Source organism: Drosophila miranda, chromosome 3, assembly GCF_003369915.1.
Source record: "Drosophila miranda strain MSH22 chromosome 3, D.miranda_PacBio2.1, whole genome shotgun sequence".
In the NCBI taxonomy this organism is placed as follows: Eukaryota; Metazoa; Arthropoda; class Insecta; order Diptera; family Drosophilidae; genus Drosophila; species Drosophila miranda.
The window spans coordinates 20,062,162-20,085,773 of NC_046676.1; the positions used below are offsets into that span (position 1 = coordinate 20,062,162).

Genomic DNA, 23,612 nt, shown 5'->3' on the forward strand with positions numbered 1-23,612 from the left:
ATTCGGATGCACTTTTTCAATTTTTAAAATTAAATTTTTTGCTGCTCCTAATTGAGTTATTGTCTACTGGGGCTGCATGCGAATGCAGTTGGGCATTGAATTAATAATTGTGCGATGAGTTGCATAATTGATATGGCTATTATGGCTATATGGTATATGGTATATGGTGGGGGTTTTGCGCTGTTGGAGCACGATTAAACAACAAAGAGAAGAGCCACAAGAGTGTGTGGATGGATGATTCATGGAATGACTCTGACAAAGACAAGAACCCATAATCGACTCTAATCAGAGCATGAATCAGAGTTCTCTTCGATCGTCCATCTGGAGAGTTTCGAGAAGAAAGAAACACCCGCCAATTGGAAGAGAGGGAGAGAGGGAGAGAGAGAGCGAGCGATCTTGATAAACTTATTTGCTTTACAGGCTATCAATTTCGATTGATTGCCTGTTCAGATAAACGACTGCAATTGAAGTGTGGCCACAACAGCCAGAGTTGTAAATCAGACAGCGAATCATTATCTTTGAAGATAAATGAAACCAAAACACAGTAAAAACCAATAAAAAAAACAAGGAAAACCCAAACCAGACTGTTTTTATCAGTTATACGAGGATGTTGCATGTCGTGTCGTGTTTTTGTGCATTATTATTGTTTTATTTAATGTAAAAAAAAAAAAATCGAAATACAACGCAAAAAAAAACTCGAAATAGAACGCAAAAAGAAAAACAAAACTTAAAACCAATATGGTAAAAAATAAAAAAAAATACTTTAAGCAAATTTAAAAAACAAAAAAAATACCACAGCAGAAAAAACAAAATAAAAATACATACATTAATAATCATAATAAAAAAATTAAAATGCAGAAAATTGGTAGAAAAAAATAAGAACAAAAAAACAGAAATAAATTATGAACAAATTGTTAAAAAAATTATAATAATTAACAAAAAGAAAATTAAATTTTAATTTGGATTTAGCGATTTAAAAAACGATTATGAAAAAATTATAATAAAAGAACTGTATTCGATATACAATGTATATGATATGTACATACATATATTATACATACATACATAGATATATGCGCGTATATATGGACGCTTAATAGATGACCCTAAACCCAATTCAGCCCTAGTCGCCTTTTAATTTTCATTAATAATAATATAATTAGTGATTGCAGTTGCTCAAAAGCTCAGAAATGTGGCTATAATGGTTGGAAAGGTATAGTTTATGACAGACTTTATCGACAGATGATTCCAATGCAAAGATATATCATTATTCCAGACGATGAATCACTCAAATTGTATGAATTGTAGGGGGTCCAAAGCCCATACGACTAGTTCATAAACAGCAGATTCAGATGTGATGTTCTACTAACCTCATTGAATACAAACAAACACATGTATCTGAGTCACTCTGACAACCCAAAGGCCTGATTTGCTTGAAAGATATGGTTCATGGATCGCTGAATGCGAATCTAAGATTCAGAATCGGTTGAAATATGTAAAGTTGGAGACTCTCATGGTGACGATACATAAAATAAAGCCTTTGGCCAGAGGTCGGTGTATCTGTATCTGTATCTGCAAATGGCACCAATGGCAAGGCATTCGAATCAATTTTCAATTTTCGATCTTTCTATTTGGCTGGGGATGGATGGATGACTCAGCTGTAAAGTTGAAAAGTTTTATGTTCGTGTTTGCTATGCTGTTTGATGGCCTTCTCCTTCTCCTTCTCCCCAGCACCAGACTGTACACCAGTTCACAATCTACGGAACGGGCTTTGTCTAGAGTCTAGACCTTACGCAGTTCGACGATTCGCTTCGATGACTTCATTAGCGTTCGCTTGTAAATAAATTTAAATTACACACGAAAAAAATGAGAGACAATCGACAGCATTGTGGCCATGTTTGGGCAGGCAGTACACCACATCGCAGTACTACATCGTGCACATAAAAATATTAATTTATTCCCAGATTCAAGTTCAAAGTCAGGGACGGGGACAGGGACAGCCACTCTCCCACGATAAAAAAAAAAAAAACATAAAAAAAACACGCACATCAAAAAATAATAACAGCTGCATTTTGTACAATATTGTATGTACATTTATTCAATTAAGCACTCGAACTGGCATCAAAGGAGAGTTCATCATTGGCCTCGAAGTGGCAGAACGACAGGCAGAAGGACTTGCAAAAAAAAAAAAAGGAGAGAAAGGAAACTTTATTAATTTCCATAATTTACTTTTCCCTCTCCGTCGCTCTCCGTCGCTCTTCTCTATTTTAATGTATTTATTTATTTGTTATTCGATTGGACATTCACAGAGAAAGCGCTCTATCTCTCTTTCTCTTCACTCGCTCTGTCGCACATTAATACCTTTCATTTCATGAAGACGACTCTCTCTCTCTCTGTCCACCCACTGATCCCACGATTATCTTTGGTGCAGTCCAAAGTGCATTCAACCCTTCCGAGAGCAAGTGCAAGTACATGGACAGTGGAAGCTAAAGGTTTATTCTTTTATGGCCTTAATGGTAGATTCCTTATCAATATTCGTGTCCAAGTGCAGGCGAGAGGAACAGACAAGGCGACAGAGAACCAAAGGGAAGGGTGTTGGAGTGGGAGTGCGAGTGGGACGGCATCAGCTTTTAAAGCTATGAAAGTTTCACAATGTTCCGTCTCTTTATTTGCACAGATTGTACAGGCTTTGGGGGAGAGGGTATTGGGGGTTTGCATTTATGACTCTATGGGGTCTCTGTCTCTTTTGTTTTTTTTACTTCTATGGACGTTTTGTGGCCATTCGGGCAACATGGAACCAAGTTTTACACCGCACCGCAAACGGTGTATGCGTATGCGTGTTACTCATTGAATATGCCAGCCACGAGCCCTAAACTGGCCCCACCCATGCCCCAGCACCCCACCACCCCACCGCCCCGCCCTGTCTACCAGATTAGTCATGTAAATTTGTTGATGTGCGACAGCCATAATTCTGCCCGAGTCAAATTTGAATTTGCGCCTCGAAAAATGGTCAACAGATTTGTAAAAAACTGCAAGTGGGGCTGGGGGCGGACTGTGGGGCCTGGGGGTCAGGCAAGCACTTTATTTTGAGTACTGTCGTTGCACTCGAGGCATTGAAATGCCGCACCTCACACCTCGCGCTCCGTCCTCCATTTCCTCCCCCTCCGCCCAGTCATTCTCCTTTTGGAAGGCAATTATGGGACTGGCGGCAAATGCCGTTACAGTTCCGCTTGATTGAGGCGCAGTTTCTGCGCCTTTTAGCAATTGCCTCGAAGAATTGCCGCGAAAATTCCGTTAAATGCTTTGCATATTGCGAATTACTGCACAAACAAGAGCCGAAGGTCACTGCGGCGAGATGAGATGGTGTACATACATACATAAACACGACGGGGCAGAGCGGAGAGGAATGCACAAACTATGTGCATGCATAAACATGCACTTGAATACGCCTGTTTAAAGAGCACGCGCCCGGCATTTCGGTATTCCTTTATTCCGCCATGCAGTCATTCCCAACCATTCATATCAGAGCAGGGCAGTGCTCGCAAGTCAAAGAACTCGTGAAGTTCAGCAGGCGATCTCTCTCTCTCTCTCCCTTTTTCTCGTACAAAAGCAACAATAGCGGGCACCGCGAGCTCCCCGAAGTGCATTCACCATCAAGTGCAGTCGGGAGGGAGGGGAGGAGAGAACAACCGAAGGAGCACAGGCACAGGCAAAAGCTCGCGCTCGCCTTCGCTCACGTGCGGCCGACCGAAACAAAAGATCTGAAGCACAAAGGAGAAGACGGAAAAAAAAAAACTGTTTTGTGTGCGGGACTTCACTTCATTGCATTCTCTTGAGGAAACGAATAGAAAATAATGGGAGAGAGAGAGAGAGTTACCGAGAGAGCGGAGGCTGAGAGCAAACGAGAGTCTGTGTCACACCGTTACATAAATGCCCTCTCAACAAGCTACGACGACTACTACGAGACCCATGTATTGGTGGCTTAGGAGTATGCTGATTTATGTGTGTGCTCCTCCCCGATGGCATTGGCAATATCCATGAAATTAGCATAAAAACATAAAAACCCAACTATCCTTCGCCCCCGCTTCAGCTCCAGCCATTCGCGGAACACAACAATGTAAAAAGTGCAACAAAAGCTCAAATTCTGTGTGTGTGGGTGTGGGTGTGGGTGTGGGGCGTGGCCGTTTGGCAAAAGTTTATGGACAAACTTGTTGGACAAACAGAAGGAAAGAGAGAGAGGGGGACTGTGTGTATGCCCCGAGATAAGCGCGTTAAAAAGTTGCCTGCTGCATTCAATTGCATAGAAAGGGGAGGGGGATCCTGCCAGCTGTTTAATTAGTTGCACTCCCCCATCATCGTGCTGCAGGCTCAAATAGTTTGCCTAATAAACTTGGTCCTTCTCCAATACACCCACCCCCCCCTCCGCTCGTTCAACCGCTACACTTTACGTGCGCATCCGTGAAATATTTAAAGAGCTTTTGTGTTACAAGATTTGCTTATGCCGGCCGCCAAAAGAAGGGGAAAATGGTGCAGTGGTAGGCAGCTCTCCTCCTTCTTCTTCTCTCTCTCCTTGGAGGCACATGTCGAGCATTAATACATACATATGTACATAATTGCATATTTATAACTCCAACAAGTCCGTTGCAGCAACAGCCAGCCACCCTGCGAGCCAGCACGGAGGCCGGCGTAGGCGAAGTCTGGAGGAGCACCAAAAGCGAGAAGGAAGCCCGGGAACGCTTTCGACTGCACTGAGCGAAAATACTTTACGGAATGGATGTTCTATGTGTGTATAAGCCTTTATTGGAGTTATTGTTACTATAAATTACTGAATTAATTACAATACACAAATCGTTTGGCTTATATTTCCCAATATAATTCGTTTCTGCACTTCCTTGATAGATCGCGGTCCATCAAACAAGTGAGGCGGGGTTTTGGAGGGTCTTGCCCTCTAAAAAATTCATAATTTAGGTTAATTCGATTGATATTATTTGCTGGTTTTTTTTCCGCAGTGTATATGCTCCTCCGCTGCAATTAATGAAGCATTTGTGTATACCAAAGGGGGCGAGGGCAACTGAAGATGTACAAGCGGCTGTAGATGGGGATCTTGGTCGAAAAGAGGGACATTTCGGCGCTGACTTTCGGCGAAGCAATTGAATAACCATGAGTGTGGCTTGCGGGAGAGAGAGAGAGACAGACAGAGAGAGAGAGAGAGATGCGGCCAGCCTCTTCCCAGAATTAATTTAATGTTTTTCAAGAGACTCGAATTGAGGATTCGCCTTCCCCAAAAATAATCCAATATTTAACAATTTTACATGGCAAAGATTCGTTGACGAAAAAGACAGAGATGCCAGAGAAGAGACGAGAAAAGAATCAACATAAGACCAGACCTTTTTTAGGCTGAGTTATAAGGATTAAATCATCGTATAGTTCCTAGAATACATCAGTTATAAGACCGGTTTTCACCCCACAATAAATCAATAATTTCAATTTAAGCTTTCTCCTTTTTTTCCCCTTTTCAATATTGTACATGTTTGCCAATCCAATGTTTTTCATTTTACGTTTTATTCTATTAATGTTTCTCCCATTCTCGCCACAAAACAAAATAATACAATTAAATATTTTATTGGCAAAGCCAAAATGAATTGGCTTTTTCTGTACGTACAATTTAATCGTGATTGGCATGTTCGATTCGCATTGTAAATGTTTCAATAAGTACTACAACGATTTTTTGAATGATTATCGAAAATCCGAAAGGTAAACAGAAGAGAGAGGGAGAGAGAGAAAGGTAAACAGCGAAAAGCAAACAAACGAGCAGCAGAAATGTGTAAAAGTCGCGTTTAAAATTAAAATGCTTTGAGAGCAATTGTTGAATTTATTTATGCAAAAAACACGACTTATAAATACATAATAAAAACATAAAAAAAATTGTGGAAAATTTATTGAAGGATTTCGCAGTTGTTGTTTTTTTTTCGATTTTTGTTTCTTTCTTTCTAAAACATATACATATTCCACAGATTGTAATCATTATGCAAATGCAAATGAATCCGATTCGAATCGAATTAAGTTGCAAACCAGTTGCAGTTGAGGGTAGAGTGGAATAAATAATTAATATATATGAAATACCCGATGGGAATGTGTAGCTTTCTGCATGGAGGGGCTCCGGGCCGGAGAGACTTTGTGTTTTTCCAGCGACGAACTATTTTGATGGCTGACAAATTGATTATTGCATTTTATTCCCCTGAATCCCAACAAAAAAACCTCAATGATGTATCCAATGCATCGCACGACTCCACACTTTGATCCATTCGATATCTAATCTTGGATTTATGATATCGAAATGATATCGAAACCCAGACAAAGAGTCGCACCAACTCAGTGCCCTGGACTGGGCTCTTAGAAACGGAATTTATCATGTGGCAAGAGTGGGGTACACACACACACACACACACACACACACGAGTACACATTTCTCCTCCCAGAGAGGGAGCAAGCAATTCGTGTGTTTATGAAAATATTTACAGCATCTGGATAATGGCATGCGAAGCAATAAAGTTGCTTCGTGGCAGATGAGTGGTTGGCAGGAGGATGGCTCCTCCGCTTGGTTGGGCTGGAAAAACGTGACGCGAGTGAAAGCCAAGCGAGCCAAGGAAACGGCTTTCTTTTCGCCGCCAGAGACCCAAGACGCACATGCTCATGTATTCACTTTCGGCCACAAAACACACACACACACACACACACACACAAAAAGTTGGCCAAGTGCCGCAAAATGCATTTGTTTGAATTTGTGCTGGGTGCTGGGGTGCTGGGGAATCAGAGACTCTGCTGAAAGCCCAGGGGGGAATGGTTTGACTTCGAAAGTGGGTCAGAGCAACGGACACCGGCTGGGCCCGTCTTTGGGCCGGGCCAAGAGCAGCAGGCCGGTGAAATGTTTGCGGCAAATGCAGGAATCATGATGATAAATGTAAGGCAATAAGGCCAAAACTTGTGCCCAACTTCGGCACTGCATCGGTTGCAGATCATAAGAAGGCCATATCGATAAGATATACAGGGTTCCATAAACACTCCTCAGACGAACTGATAAGGAGAGCCCACCAATGACTGGGGCATACAAATATACAAATGATACAAATGTTTTATGTACATATTTTACAATCCTATGGCTGTTCCCCTTTCTGGCATTGCCTTTGCTGCTTTAAATATTATTTCCATAAGAAAACTGTGGGCCAATACCCTCGGATAGAGGAACAGGTTAGAAGATGGCATATCGGAGAGTATCATGATGGCTTGGCACAGATGGCGGATAAGGAAATCACTTGATGGGATATGTAGATTGGAGTTGGGGAGTAATTGAAGCCCGTTTATGGTCTCGAAACTTCTTATTCAGATAATTTGTTTCGCTAAGAGTTCCACGAAATGCGGTTGTGTGTGTTTGCAGCCAGTTTTATCTCCAGCCGAATGCTAGACCACTTCCTCAACTGATGTTTTACAGAACATGTTCCTGGAATGTTCCCATTCCCGTAATTCCCATAATAAGTAAAATCGCACGTTCCGCCATTATCAGTTCTCGTAGCAGAAATAATATAAAACCAACAGAAATGTAATAAATTATAACACCCACATGGCACGGCAAACCGTCAGCGGCAATCAATGGTGGGTGGGGGGGGGCAGGGGTCAAAGGGGGCCTGGAAATGCAATTACACAATTAGCAGGCAGACAAGGAGAGCGAGTGGAGAGAGGAGAGAGAAACAGACAGGCGGAGAGCGAGTGGGCAGAAGAGGAATACATATACATATTTGCAGTAATGAAAATAATTAGAAATTCAAATTCAATAAACGCAAAAACGACAAAACAATAAATAACGAGAAAGGAAGGCACTGAGCATCGGATGCCGAAGATTTAGATACGCTTCCAGTTCCAGTATTGAACCGATTTTAATTGATCAGAATGATCAATTGATTGATTGATGCTGCTTCCTTCCGAGGACTGCGAAAATATCTTTTCCTCCACTCAGCAAAGGGTATACAGAAAAAAACCTCTACGGTGAATGGAAATAGAAAAAACTCATAAATAATCAAACAGAATTTTTATATATTTGCATAGATTAAAGCCTGAGAGACACGATCGTGCATGTCTGTGTGGGCATGAGCAAAAAGAAGACAGCAACAGCAGCTGCCACCCGACATGCGGTAGGGGGTGGGGGGGAGTAATCGAATAAAAAGAAACAGCTGTAAATTCGTGCGAGCTTCTAACACAGAAGGCACTGCTCTCTTCTCCCTCTCTCTCTCTCTCTCTGTGCGAAAGCTTCGAGGCCGAAATGGCAACGCTGTCCGGTTTTTTTTCATACCCAGGATAAGCACATTTTGCGGGCTACGATGCAAATAAATATTACAGCCGTAATAAGGATTTAAAAATTTATTTAATATGCGTGTAGTGGGTATTCCATATTCGCATAGTCTTTGGCTTGTCGCTTGTGATTGTTGTTGTTGTTCTTTCGGCTTAAAACCAGTTTTCAGCTGCTCACGCATTTCGGCAACAGCGACCGCCACCACAACAACAACAACAACAACAAAAACGGCGGCTGCTTTGCCGACCATTAAACTAAAAAATAAGCCACTAAATAGCACCACAGCAGTTTTGAGGTTACAAATTCTGCTGTTGTTGCAGCAATAAAACCGAACAAAACACAAAACAAAACAAAAACTTAAAGAGCTCTCCAAAAACAGCCAAAGTCTACTCTCCTCTCGAGCGGGCTCTTATCGCCGAACCACTCACAAAAACAAAAACAACATGGCTGACTGCGCCGACTCCCGGACGACTCTGTATGACTGTCCCCCACTGTCGCGTCGGGCACGTCATTCAATTTTCTTAATTTTGCTACTCTCCGTTCTACCTGTTAGCTGTTACCTGTTGACTTGGCCATTTTATTGGCGACTCGCACTTGTCACACTGACTGAGTTTTTCTCGACAACTGCTCTGCTCTGAAACTTTACGATGTGTCAGGTCTTTCAAGTGGCTTTGTTTTTTGCGAGCTTACTTCCATGCACATGGAAAACAAAATGAAACCAAAGGGTAAACAACGGCAATGTGCAATGGCACATACAGTGAATCTTGGAGAACATACAGCAAGGACTCGTCTGTCGACCTTTGTGACCCATAACTGACCTTAGCGGAACCCACACAACTGCGAGATGAAGATAAAAACAAACCAAAAACAGTTGTATATATCACTGTCCAAAGATACATTTGTTATGTACAAATGTGCAAAGTTATGCTAATAGGCCCGCGCGCACGCTTCAGACTTCGATATGAGACCCCAGACGGTTTCGGATCGGGGGCGAAAAACACTGTGATACGTAGTATAAAGTACATATCGTCGCCTCTTTGACTTTGTAAAAATTTTTAATTTACTTCTGGCATCACAATGTATTGAAAATTATCATTCAATGACCCAGGAAGGTATTTATGGGGCTATAAACCTGGGGTACATTAAACTGGTTCTATTTAATGATTGCAATAGTTCGATAAAAGCAGATTTAACAGCTGATAAATCACTAAATTCCCTTATTAATCTTCTTCGATCATTAAAATTGTATTCTATATGCGATAACGTACTTATTTTCAGGAGAACTTGTTCTGGTTCTATTATATTACTATACTATACGGGGGATTCAGTAAGGGCTACCATTATGGCAGGTCGTGTGGCAGTCAGGCGGTGGGTTGGCTAGCAATTGAAACCCAGTTCTAGAATCGAAAACTTTCATTTGAAATAAGGTAAGTCGTCGAATCGGATATTCGGAAACACGATGGCTCTAAGAGGGCGGTGTTTTGGCTTTGTTTTTGATTAGATAAGCAAATTTATTATTCCTGCGGGCGATATCAAATGTAAATTCTGTCTAACAGCGATAGTGTCGATTGTCGCTTGTCGATTGCTGCTGCTTTGTTTTTCCATGCGTGGAAGTGTGCGATTGCCAAATGTGTACATTGTCAATCAATCAATGAAAGGTTTTACTGAAGTCTCGTTTTGAATAAATAAAACAAATAGTAGAAACAGCCAGAGTCAAAAGAGATTTAGGCCTATAAATTGAATGAAATCTCTTGAAAATGAGATATTCATCGAGCAGGAGACACGCCAATAAATTATGATCGGGAATACATAGTTTATGGGGCTGAAAACCTGTTCGAAATGCCAGGCGAAACAAAAATAGATCCGAAAGCTCATTCTGAATGTAACCTTTTTGGCCCCCGGTAATCTTGTACTTGAAAATATTCCCAAGATCGCAAACACAATGTGCACTTTTTGTTTAAAAGGTGAGAGGAACGTATGACTAAAAAAAAAATATGTGCAAGGTTCTGTAGAATAAAGGAATAATGGGAATTTGGGTACTCTACGAAAAATACCAAGTAGCTGAGAGGGATCCCCGTGAAAATGCCAGAAATTGAAGCGCAATCATCCCAGATGAACGGCGCATCATCCCCATGGGGGGGATTTCAAGCTTAAAAATTATATTTAAATTCAAATTCCATGAAAGTTCATTAATTACGATGATTCAGTAACAAAACAACACAACCGGCAATCATCCAAACATTTATTTTTACACACACATTTAATTATAGCCTTTATAGGCAGCGCCAAACAATTGATTAACAGCGCAGAGAAGGGGCAAGCGGGATCAAGTGGGGTGCTGGCTTTTCTCGGGAGAGTTCAAGTGAATTTATTGCACTTTGGCAGCTCTGGGCTCGGCTCTGATACACAGAGATACAGATGGAACGATTCGAACGGAGTGCACGAGCACGCGTACAAAACCAATTCAATGTCAACAAGAAAGGAAGGCAGGCGTTCGGCCACCGACGCTATTCATACCCTATTGTTTCCAAGTCAGCTTCGTAAACGGAACATGTTTCATTCATTAGGCAAACGATTCTTATTTGCCAAAGTCTGGTCAAACATGCCAGCCCTCAGAAAAGGGTACTGCAAAAATCAATGGATTTCGGGCTATACAAATTAAACAATTGCTAGAGCCACGCCACTGAAAATCACAACTTGTTAATGTTCAAATTGAACAACAAAGTTGCTGTGCAGTTAATTGTTTGTCTAATTTCGCTGGCTCATCTTTTTGTAGCCAACCCAAAGCGCGGCAACGATTTTAGGCTGGCAGTGCCGTCCATTCCGAGAGAGAGAGAGTCTGTTTTGTTTGGATAAAACTTAAAAGTTGTTCCTTTTTTATTTCCAGCCGTTTCTGTTTTCTGTTTGCCTCACAGGCTGCTGTTAACAGAAATCAATTAACGACTTGGTAGTGGTGTGATGCACAGAAAGCCAAAGCAGAGAAAAATCTTCCGCACAGAAGCAGCCAAGGTACACTTAACAGACGGTTAGGCCTCTCCGGGCAGTGTACTTTACCTGCCGCTCTCTCTGCTTACCCCCTGCTTCGTATGCCATGGCAGCAACGTGCTAAACGCTGACACAACACAGCTGACTCGTCTCTCTCTCGCTCTCGCGCACCAACACAGCTGGAAATGTACTGGCAGCGGCCATTGAGAAAACAAAACCAAATAAACACAAAAAACGAAGCAAAAAGATAGAAATTTCGCAACGGCTCGAGATTTTGCTGTGCTACCGTCTCTTTTTTTTAACAAAAAATAATAATAATAAGCTACCGATGACGACATTTCGCCCGTTAACACGATTTCTTCGACTGTTTCCAGAGAATATGTTTACAGAAAAATACACTGTCACTCTTACCTCTCTTTTTACTGTTGTTGCGCGCAAGAGAAAGATGTGTGGCAGAGAGAAAGAGAGCTGCCTCTGCCTCTCCAGGTGCCTGCCTCCGCACTGACTTGACTTTCACAAAAAAAAAAACTCGAACACAGAAAAAAATATTTATTTGCGTTTTCTTTTCACTTTGTATCCGCTTCTGCTGCTGCTGCTGCACTTTCTCCGCAGAGGAGTCTCACACACAATTTTCGCGTGCCCCGGAGGAAAACAGTTTTCTTTTGTATGCTATTTATCTGGTCAGTGCCGTTGCTGTTTTGTGGGCCATTGAGCAATTTTTAAGACACTTATACACTCACACTCACGCACTCCACTCACACAGGTACGAGACGCACTCACGTACTTCTGTGCGCTTCTTTTGTTGCTGGGTCTGCACTTTTTCGCCTTTTGCTTATATTCTCGCTCTCCTTCACAATTTATTTACCTATTTGCACAAACGAACACGGCCCCATTCGATGCTGGGGGGGTGACGAGGAGAAAAAAAAAAGGGAACTCTGGCCTGTTTACACGACTTTTGATGTTTTTTGCCCACACCACGACCCGACCCGCGGATTTTTCGATAAAATATATCGTTTGACCCTCAGAATTATACCGATATACCGTCTCACTGGAACAAATGTTGCTGGTGCTTTAAAATGTTCCTCGGCCACATGTTGCAGGAGAGCTTATGTTGTTGAGTGAGGTAAGGTTGGTATGGCATTCTGTTTACGCTGCTGCGTCTGTTTCCTCGTAGTCCATACCTGCCCATATCCCATAACAAGCACAAGACTCATATCTGCGTGCTTACGATTGAGCTTTTATTGGTTTCTCCCGCGATCGATTCGATTACGCTGCGTACGGTCACAGCTTATCGAATCTGAATTTAAAATTTGTTTATTGAAATATTGAATACAGTTGTTGCGTTTCCAAAGCACTTTTGGTGGAACAGAGGTAGAGATATTCAAGAATGTATTGTTTAGCTGTCGTTTTCACGACAAGGCAAGTGAAGTGATCTTATCGATCGGAAAGCAGCAATGAATATTTATTTGATTTTATTTTGAAAATTATAAGATATTAGGGACTATTTATATGATCGATCAGCCTGAAGTGTCTCAAATATTAAGAAATATATAGAAATACGGAAGATCAATACAATTTTACAAGTGCTACAGAGTATCTACATCCCAGCTACATGGCCCGTGGCGAAACGGTGTGCAATTACATTTGACATTCTACATGGATATAAATCTAGCATGCAAAAACCTCAAGCTCATAGATTGGTTTTTATAGAAAGTCTGCAGATATTCGACTATTAACGGCTATATTTGAAAATTCAACATTTCCATTTCACCCGCTTTCGCACGCCTAGAATTTATAAGTATTGCTCTTAATTGTAATCTATAATTTTAAATTAAAACCAAAATAGGGCAGAATATATGTAGTAATATCTGAGCATGACATGAAATGTGTATATAAATATATTTTTCAACAAATTTCTAAATCTCTCTGCAATCGACTTGCATTCTCTAGCATAAAGTAAATCCAATCAAAACGTTTGAAACTCCGACAAAATGCCCTTGCCAAACATAATTTAATCGTAGACAAGCAAACAAAAGAGGTTTAATTTTGTGGAAATTCTGCCAAAGATTACAAATAACAAACAAAGGAATGGAAATGGAAATGAAATTATAAGCTTAAAACCACATATGCCCTGAGTTTCGTCAAAAGTTTAATCTATCAAAGGCAACAAAAGTTACAAAAGAGCTTCACCAAATCCCTTAGTGCGCCTTCCACAACTCTGAATGCAATTCTTTGCTTGGATTATCTCAAAAACCGACTTCTTTTTGAACAGAATTTTCCTCGAAAACGTATTAATTTGCAAGGAGCTGTTCCTTTAGATCTATCCGAAAAAAGACCCCATTAAGTACTCATTAAGTTCAGTCAACTGGAAATTTGGCTAGCCTATAAGTCCCTTTATTCCCATAATGATTATTCAAATTATTAACAAGCCTAGAAATTTAATTACTCCAAAAAAGAAATAAAGGCCAAAACGAAGGCATAAATTGGACCCTTTTCATGTTGCTTTCTTGGTAAACGAAAGGGGGTGGCATGGAAAAATCACAGAAACAATATCTTTATTCAGAGAGGTCCTCTCAGTAAATTGCTGCAATAAAATTGAAGAAATGCCCAATGGAAGTGCGACTGTTTGTTCCTGTCAACTTTTATTTGTTGCCTCTCGCGTTGATTACGGGTGGACTGCCTGTCCCTCCCCCTCTCCCTCACCGAGTGTCCTTCGGCCTGACGCAGCAAACAGAAGTCAAGCGAAACGCCAACATCACCACTTGCCACAGAATTGAGGGGCAGAGGGGAAAAGAGGGAGAGTTCTCGTGTTTTTGATGATGATGACAACGCCACAGGAGCAGCACCAGCAGCAGCCCCACCAGCAGCAGGATGATGCTGATGATGGAGTGAGGCAAGAGGAGCGATAACGATGCCACAGCATCAGTCCTTTTCATTATTCGTGGGGCAAAGTGTTGCCGAGTTTATAATGAGCGACAGGCCCCTTGCCTCCAGCAATTGGGGCAGGAATAACGGACACAGCAGCGGGATTTTGTTCAGTAAAGTTCGAATGTCGTAGATCCACGATTTGCGGACTCCGTAAACTTAAGCTGAAAGCCATCATCCAGAGAGGTCGTCTCCATCCGATGCACCTGACTAGCCGTCTAAGGAGGATCCTGGTCTTGGATCCCCATCAACACAACTAATCCCAGGAATTTTCCAAACGATGGACACATCTGATGGACTCGATGTCCGCCCTACCAGCGCCTCCTCTTCAATTCCTCTGTTGTTTCGTTTTTTCATTTCTGATTACTGCCCAGGGCGCACCGCACACTGAGAGAAACTAGCAGAGTTCTATGTACATGTATGTATAGATATTTTCCTGAGTTTCAGTTTCTTTAATGTTTTCTGCAAGTGTTTGCCTGGACAGCGCCTCTTCATACACTCCTCTGCTGTGGCTCTGTTTATCCCTGGAAAAGACGACTGCCTGATTGCAGGCTCTGTGCCATTGAAAGATGCTTTGACACTGAGAAGGACCCTTAGGAGGAGGCTTGGTCGCTGTCATACGCTCCCCCCCTTTCTGTTTATCTTCCTTGGACTTGGATGGCAAGGCAAACACTTTAGCCAGCCGGCACTGTAAAGGGTTCATGGTCCGGCATTTAAGGAAATCATCAACTTGACCACCAGGCATCCACTGAATCATTCATTCATTCATCAGTTGCCTGTCGGTCGTTCTCTGCCATTCATTGCCAGAATCCAATTAGTTTGTGATGTGATGATGATGTTCTCCATTCACAGTTTAAGCCGTGCAGCCGCGGAAAAGCTCTACGCCGCATAAATTATGGCTCCAATGCCGCTGACCACATGGCCAGAACTGGCACTGATTTATCATAAAAATAAAAGGTAACTCGATTTGTTCAGATAATGACCCAAAAATGGGAAATAACTGGTAAAGCGATAATTATGGCTGAAAGCGGTCTATAATTATCCTGATTTTGGCCGAATTTTGGCAGTTGTTGTGGACACAATGAGAGATTTGTCCCCGAAACTATCAAATAAATAAAGTCCGCGAATAAAAACGTCCTGCTTTAATCTGTGAGCGCCAATCTCACGCGCCATGCAGCAGCTCCTCTCGGCATTTGGTTGTGCGTTCTGCCTTCAGCTTAGATCTTTTTTAGGAGATCTACTTCGGATTGAGGCACTAAAACGTGTAGCTATCGTGGAAAAGATAGCCCGAAAATGAGGTTTTTCTGAGTCAATTTCTTGGCAATTTTCTACACCCAAAGAAAAAAGCCCTCACCATATTTAAAATAATATTTGAATTATTTAAATTAGATTATTATGTTTTTCAAAATGTTTTATCTTATATTTTTATGGTCTATTTAACCATATTTAATATTTAAATAAATATTTAATGTTATGGGCGTGTTTCTTCTTTTTCTTTTTCATTATTTCCCGCAGTCAAAATGTCCATTATTAATGGGGGAATTATCAAAGTTTTAGCTGCCATAAATTGCCTTTCAAATGAACACAATTTATGGCCTAAAGTCGATTTAGAATTATTAAATAATATATTTTAGTGGTGACCTTTTTTTGTTGGTCACAAATCCTTGGCCCGGCCCACAGCCAAAGAGCTTTTGCGAGTAGCAGGAAGGGGGAAAGGGGAAGGGGGAAAGGGGAGGGCTTGGGAGATCAATAATATGTTAAAACACGTAACAAACTTGGGGCTCGTCACGGCGCGACACGTAAAAATACGGCAAAGCGAAAAAAAAAAACAATAAATCGATTCGCCTTCAGATTCGAAAAGGGCAAAAAGTAGGCGGGCTGGTGGCAGTGGGGGGCGGCCCCAGGGGGATGAACAAACAGCGCCTGCCATGGCAATAAAGTTAGAAATCACGCTGGTGGCATGCAAAATCCCGCAAAGATTTTGGCCCCATTCTTCCCCCAGGCAAAACGCCATGAAAAATTTCACTTCAGACCCGACCGGAGACAAACAATAGCCGGGTGTTTCACAATGGAAACAAGTTAACTAAGACAACGGAAGCCGGAGAGAGAGGAACAAAGGACGCGGAGGAGAGGACGGAGAGCTGCTGGCACGATAAATGCATATAAATCGCGTTAATTTCAACCGCGAGCACAGTTTAAATAACTCAAATGGCCCGGAAAGCCCCCCCCTCACCACCTCCCAATGCGGTAGCTCCTGACACTGACTGGACCTGCATCTAAGCCTGATAAAATGGTCTTCTGCAAAGCTCAAGACAAATAACCAAGGCCCCAGCAAGGCCCCACCGTGGCCCCACCAAGGCACGAGGGGATGAAAAACGATTGGAATCCAAAGGAAATTACGTTGTGAAATGTTTGCCACAATTTGTTTTGCTTTTTAATGAGTTATTCAGTATGCAGGGGCAGGCAGGCATCTGCAAGGGGCATGGAATGAGTAGTCGAGAGGCCATTTAAGAGGCTCCTCCCCCTCCCCCTCCCCCTCACCAGGGCGATTCTCATGCTCCAATAATGCGACCAAGTGTTGACGAGTTATTTTAATTGCTGGCAATTATTATCCGCATTAAGTGTTTTCTAATTGGTGGCTAATACAAGGCGATTAATGAAAGATTTGCAGCAATTTACCATGTTCGCACATTAACGATCGATCAGTCGCTTGAAAGTTGCCAGAAGAACTCATTTATTACTGCTAAGCTACGCCGTGAGAGAGTCAGTCACGGATTACGACATTCTCGCTATAATAACGATCCAAACGCAACGAGATTCGCGAATCTGGTAGTTCAGATGATTCTCTATAGATCTGCATTTTCTTTCAGCTTCAGAATTATAGTTTACACAGGCCTCAAGGCCTGAAGGCCTTCCCTCAGGCCTCTGAGGAAAATATAACATTGATTGATGTTTCATCTTTACAGATCTTACAAATACTTAAAGATCTTAAAGTTCTAAAAGTTCTTGGACTTTACTTTTTCCCCTAGTAGCTCCTTTGAAGCTCCCTCGAAAAAGGATTGCCGTGTCCTTGTCCATTGGGGTTTTCGCTTGAAGCTTTCGCCTCTCTTTCTGGCAGTTTGCCGCTACAAAAGTTTTGTGGGGCTTCTCTCTCCCTCTCTCTCGCCCTCCAACCACCCTCGAAAGGGAAGCAAAAAGAAATGCCCCCCACAATCCCCCCCCTCCAAGAAGCCAAGAAGCGACATAAACGTTAATTGTCGTTGGTCATGACATAAGAGGCAACAGCCATGAAATGGCCGCCGGACCCCAATGACATTGCTAGAAAATACAAATTTTCTCATGCATAAACTAAGAAGAGACCGAGAGAGAGAGAGAGCGCTGGAAGAGGCTTTTGCTAATGAACCATCAAGGATATGCGACAGGACGGGATATGCAGCACTCGAACAGATGGGGCCGGCACGTGGAGAACAAGGTCATATAGAATTTCACTCCGAAATATGTCGTTATGGTTGAGCGACTTTTGGCCAACAAATTGCATTCGGATTCGATTCGATTCAACACGAAACCCACTGAACCGAAAGTACATCTGCACATCTGTACATTTCTGATTGAAATTCGAATGAAAACTCCCTTTTGCGGCAGTCCAATTAGCTCTTATAACCGAAACCATAGATCTGAGAGGGTGTACAAAGATGTATTCCTTTCGTTTTCGAATAATGCAAATCCATATGCAAACCGACTGTCAAATCTCGCATCTTCCAGCGTGGAAAGCGTGTTTGCATAATCAATGAGAAGAAAACACCGAAAAGAAACCAATGACGGAACCCCAAGAACTGGCGATAATCGAATGAATGACAAAAGTAAACAGGAGAGGCGAAACCCCACCTGAAAACCCCATTAATCTTTGCTCTGACGCATCGCACGAGCAGCAGGTGGAGGCGGCAAGCCCCAGCTACCCGTTGCCGAGCTGTTGGTGGGATTAGCCAAGCTCTCCACTCGAAATCCGACCGGGAACACACACGTCAGTCCATCTGTGGCAGCCATCCAACCATCCTCTGGACTCGAAGGACTTTGAGGGGACTCAAGTCCATTTCTTCGCTACATCTGACCGCATTTTCTTGGGATCTATCTGTATCTTCTGGAAGGGATTACCCGTATGGGTCTACTAATGCTGATATATAAGTATGTAAAGCCTTTGGTTCATTGAAATCTCATTAGATATATTCTGCTTTTTGAAAGGTAAAAGCCGTTGGAGAAATGTTCATCAACTTTAATCCGTTTCCCTCGCAGTCATGCCCCTCACCCACCACGCCTCCCATGCCCCCACCCATACAATTTGTATTATGTTGTAAAAACACTGCACTCTCCTCCCCTCCCCCCAATTACTTGCTTTTGCCTTTTTGCCTGCTTTCCCCCCATGGCTGGGAAGGAAATTTAAAACTGTGTATTGTCTGTGTGGGTGGGGTGTGTGTGTGTGTGTGTGTGTGTGTGTGTGTGTGTCTTCCGCTGTGGAATTAAATTAATGACAAACAATTCCTCAGTGTTCCTTTTCACTGGTGCGTACTTAGCACGGGCCGGATATGTATCCATATCCGTTTGGAATTTTTCCATTGTGTTGCTGCCGAGTCGAGGCCCCAAGGACTGTCGAAGGACTAGGCCCAGTACTCAACCATTAACAGTCGTAAAGCTGATGCCACACGCCACGCGTATTAGCCATCATCGACAGCTGTGTCTTCCCGCATCAGGGAACAGCATCGTTGATTGAATTTTGACTTGGCCCGAAACCGCATTGGCCTTGGTTAAGTTTAATCAAATTGCAAATCAAACAACAAGCCGTTTTGCGGTTTTTGGGTTTCGTTTGATTTACACAGAAATGCCAATGACCAAGCGAGACATGTCCTGCAGGACCATCAATTAGTCCAGGCACAAAATGCGGTTGGACAAAATCAAACTTCTGCTACAAAATCGACTACAGAAATGTATCTGTGGTGGGATTGTGGAAAATTCCATTAAAGGAAACCCATAAAAGGCATTCAAAAATGGAATAAAATGATTTTGAATGAGAAGTCACTTTGTGAATTGAAAGGCATATTAAACATTCAATCTGTTAAACATTTTTGCACATTGAAAAGAAAACCATAACAAACGGCGCTGTCAAGGGCTCATAAATCATTGTTAATTCTTTTGCAATGTATTGCCTTTCAGTCGAGCGAAAAGCGAGTGCAAATGCCATCAGTTTATTGGCAATGTTTGCCCACAACTATTCGGACATATCCAAGTCCATTAGGAGCTCAAAATATGAAGAGTTGGGAGGAGATCCTACACAGTTTTTGCTCTTTGAATGCGTAGAGTAGGACTGATGACTCTTCGTATTGCTCAACGTCCAGGTCTCAGAGTCCCCGAGAGGTTTTGGGCGGCCACACAAGCCCCCTCTCTCTGCGCCCAGCCAAGGGTCGGATAAGCAATTGAATGGCAATTTTATTTGTATTATTAAAAATGGCTCGCCTGCCGGTCATAAAAATCTCCCAGCCCAAAAGCCGCTTTCAGGACATTCACGGCTTTCTTCGGCATTGAGCTGGAAACATTTTGCAGCAGGCAAACAAAAGGGAAGGAACGAACCAAACCTCAAATGTATAAATTACCACAGAATACATTTTTGAGAAAGTCAAACTTGACTTACCTGGCCATGGCTGGGTGCTTGAGTGTCCTTGGGAGCCTTGTCTGCTAGTCCTTTGTACGTCGTATGTCCTAGACGCTGTGCGGTCTGTGTGGTGGCATGTTTACAGAGCCTCGGCAAACGGTATCAGCATGCAGGACGATGATAAGGGTGCCAGCTCCAGCCTCCTGCTCCTGTTCCTGTTCCTGCTCCTGCTCCTGCTCCTGCTCCTGCTCCTGCTCCTCCTTCTGTCACAGTTTCCAGCAGCAGGCAGCCACTTATATCGTTTGTCTCTTTCCAGAGGCGAGTGTCGCCTGTCCCTCTCTCTCTTTCGCACTGCTGGATGATTGAGCTGGGAGATTTATGCCTTAAGTGCTGCCTGGGGATTTTGTTATCGTGTCCTTTTTGGCCTGGCCTATACTGGATTGTATCTCCCTATAGTGGATAGTATAGCCGATATCCTTTGTCTGCTCTGATTTCCCTTTGCGAAGTTTCTCTTTTGTGGTTTCGTTTCGACTGAAAGTGGATAAATAAAAACTGTTTTATAGCTGACGATGATGATGATTCAGATGATTCCCTGTCCGTCTCTGGTCTTTTGCGGTTTCCTTTTTGCTTTCAATTTACATAAGCAGAGACATCATTAATATTGCAAATGTGCGAGTGTGTGTGCGAGTGTGTGGTGTGTGTGTGTGTGTGTATCTGTATCTGCGGGCTTTTGCCCGCTTCGAGAACTTCTGTAATTTCATTTTCATGCTCAACAAATTCGTATTTTATCATACGACCCGTGTGCCCCGCATTCTTTCCAACATAAATCAGCCCGGGCCAGCTCCCAGCTCCCAGCCAATGCTCCAATGCAATTATAATTCGCCATTCAAACAGCTCTTAATGCCAACCGACAGCTGCGCTGTTCGCCAGAGTCCGCCCCTCAATGGACTCCCATTTTCTTCTGCCTGTTTCAGTCGAGTTTTATGGATTCGTGCATGATTGATTGATTGAGCGGCCTGCGCTGCTCGGAACTCATCAATGCATCGAGCCAGGCTCCTGGGGGGAGTACGTAGGGGAATCTGGAGTGAGCATTCACTCGATATTCGATAGCTCATTCAGAGATTTCCCCATTTCAATGAATTTGAATTTCATATTTTAAGATATTATACTCCTTCAGCGACTGCTTTAACAAACAAAAAACAAACTGTGCAAACTGTTTCCCATCATTAAGCCGAGTTTTGCAAACTGCAGACGCAAGCTTTAGCCCTTGAATCGACTTCGAGCCACTCACCCTGCAATTTGCATTTAAGCTTCACTTTCAAGGCAATATTTTAAGCCGTTTACTCAACCAATTTAGGGCCAAATCAATGCTCCAACACTCGAGAACAATAACAAAGCCAAAGCCCAGAGAACGCCCATTACCAGAGCAGTTTTATAGCCCCGTTCCCGCCTCTCCCCTATGTGGGGGCGTGTGTTATCAGCTGTTGCCCATTATGACTTCAGCGGAAATATATGTATGTACACAGGCGGGCATTCGAGGCGGAACACATTTACCCGCCAACCGATCAAAATAGAGGCTAGCCCAAGGAAAAGGGGAGCCAAAATTCGAACTAAATGCGTATACGTAATGTGAGAAAACACCAAAACACCCCTTCGGGCAGAAACACAAAAAACAGCGATGGAAACGGGGTACGGGGGAGTGGAAAATGTCGGGAAAAAACAATAGCGACGTTGACGACGAAGTTGGCACTTGCCAAACAAACGAAAAGCACGAGAATAGAAGGAGAAGGTGGCTCAGAAAATGTGGGTATACCCGTATTGAACTCGTAGGTGAGTAAAAAAAACAGCCAATGCTCTATCTCAGATCTTCCTCTTATAGTATGGGTCGTCCCGAATAGCGTAGGAGAGATCTCCAATCGACAGTCACACCGAAACATCGATGAAGCAGCTTAAAAAAGAAGTGCTGCTCTCACACAAAAAAATTCGAAAGTTTTTGATGCCAGAAGTTTGTTAAAATCCACCAAAAAATCCATGGGTGACACAGAATCTCTAGAGATTTCATTTTTTTTCAGGTACTCATTTCGGAATTCACGCACAACATTTTCAATGCCACAAATGGTTCGACGTATAAAAGAGGCAACCAAAAGGCAAAAAAAAAAGGCGACGACGTCAGGGAAATCGCAAAGCCCACACAGATGCACGCATACTGAGCTACTTAAGCGCACACAGATACACACACACACACACACACACACACACATGAGTGGGTAGAGAGGGTTGGAGCTACTGAAAGGAGAAACAGAGACGGAGATGGCAATGGCAATGGCGAGGGCGACAAACAAATAGTGGAGCAAACGGATGGGGCTTGTCACTTTGTTTGACTCGATTCGGTTTCAATGAACTGTGGAGCCGTAGTCGGAGTCGCCGTCCGATTCGAGGATATTAGTATGCAGAGCTGATAATCATTAGGAAGGCCTCCCATACACGACGCTCGGCAAGGATTACGTCGCAATTTGCATACGGATACCCGAATGTGCCAGCCAAAGGTATCCCATCCAATCGCAATCATTGCCAATTCTCAACTGCAGCGAACAAAGGACCAGAGGAGAAAAACCAGCAGCAGCTCTCTGGAAAATCCAACTTTTTCTAATTAATGGGAATTGGCCAAAAGAACACTGAAAAGCTTTCAACATCAATGTAATGACAGATCAAAGTAGGAAAATGTGGCGAAATACTCATCAGTGAAGCGGGAGTGGCGGCCCATACCATGGCAAACATTCGAGTCAAGATCGAATTTCCTTATGAAATATATATGTATAAACCTACATAATTGAACATAAAAAGCCACCTGTAAATTCGCAGCTGTGTCACTTTTCCGACCTTTTCCAAGGCAACTTGTCCTAGCCCTTCTGCGTTTTTATTGCCGCAATTTGTCATTTATCATCCAATTGATGGGCGTGGCGCGGAAGCAACATAAACAAGCTACAAATGGCTGTAAAATACGTTCCCTCTTTCCTCTATCTATATATACATATACCTATATATATATGGCTATATATGAGAGAGAGAGAGAGTCCTTGATGAAGTATGAATGGAGCCACATCAAAGACTCATTCAGAGCAACTTCTGCTGCTCTGCTCTACTCTTAAGAGTGGCATTAGCAAAAACTATAGCATTGTTAGGGGCTGATGAGAGCTGTCATAAGGAGCTTAATAACTGTAACTAGGGTTGGGGCGGCGGCGGCTGGGGGTGGGGAGTACGTGCCAATGGCCCAAGTCGCAGTAATAAACACACGCACAGCCCAGTTAACACTGGAAATGTGCCCCAAGTGTCAGACAGGGCAGGGCAGGGCTGGGCGGGGCAGGGCGGGGCGGGCAGAACATGCAATGAGCGCGGGGTAAGTCCAAGAAAATGGGAAATGGATTTTTAGTGCTCGTTGTTTAGGTGTTTTTCTTTTTTGTATGTGTGTTTTTATACCCTTGCAGGGCAGTCCAATTTCAGTCGGATTAATATAGAAATGAAAAAACAAATCCATGCCCAATCTATTTATAAGAATTATCGTGGTTCAACGATTATATTCAAAGAAATAACTTTCGATGAGCCTCGGTGTAGAGCTGCCAAAGAGGCAACCTATACAAGGGTTTCTGTTGTCTGCTCAAAGCCTTGGAGATTAAAAGAGATGGATCTATTGATATCCATCTAAATCGAGGGTATATA

General features: G+C 42.7%; 1 protein-coding gene across 3 annotated transcripts in view; it reads right to left on the reverse strand.

The window, feature by feature from the left end:
• LOC108159716 (la-related protein Larp4B) overlaps positions 1-23,612 on the reverse strand; it is a 50,187-nt gene that overhangs the window by 25,956 nt on the left and 619 nt on the right. The window contains exon 1 of one of the 3 annotated variants that reach the window (XR_004472378.1): positions 11,741-12,344. The gene's annotated coding sequence lies outside the window, so the exon portion shown is untranslated. Of the gene's footprint in view, positions 1-11,740; positions 12,345-19,934; positions 20,427-23,612 lie in introns of those variants that run through there. The other 2 variants (XM_033390701.1, XM_017293236.2) reach the window with 2 other exon arrangements.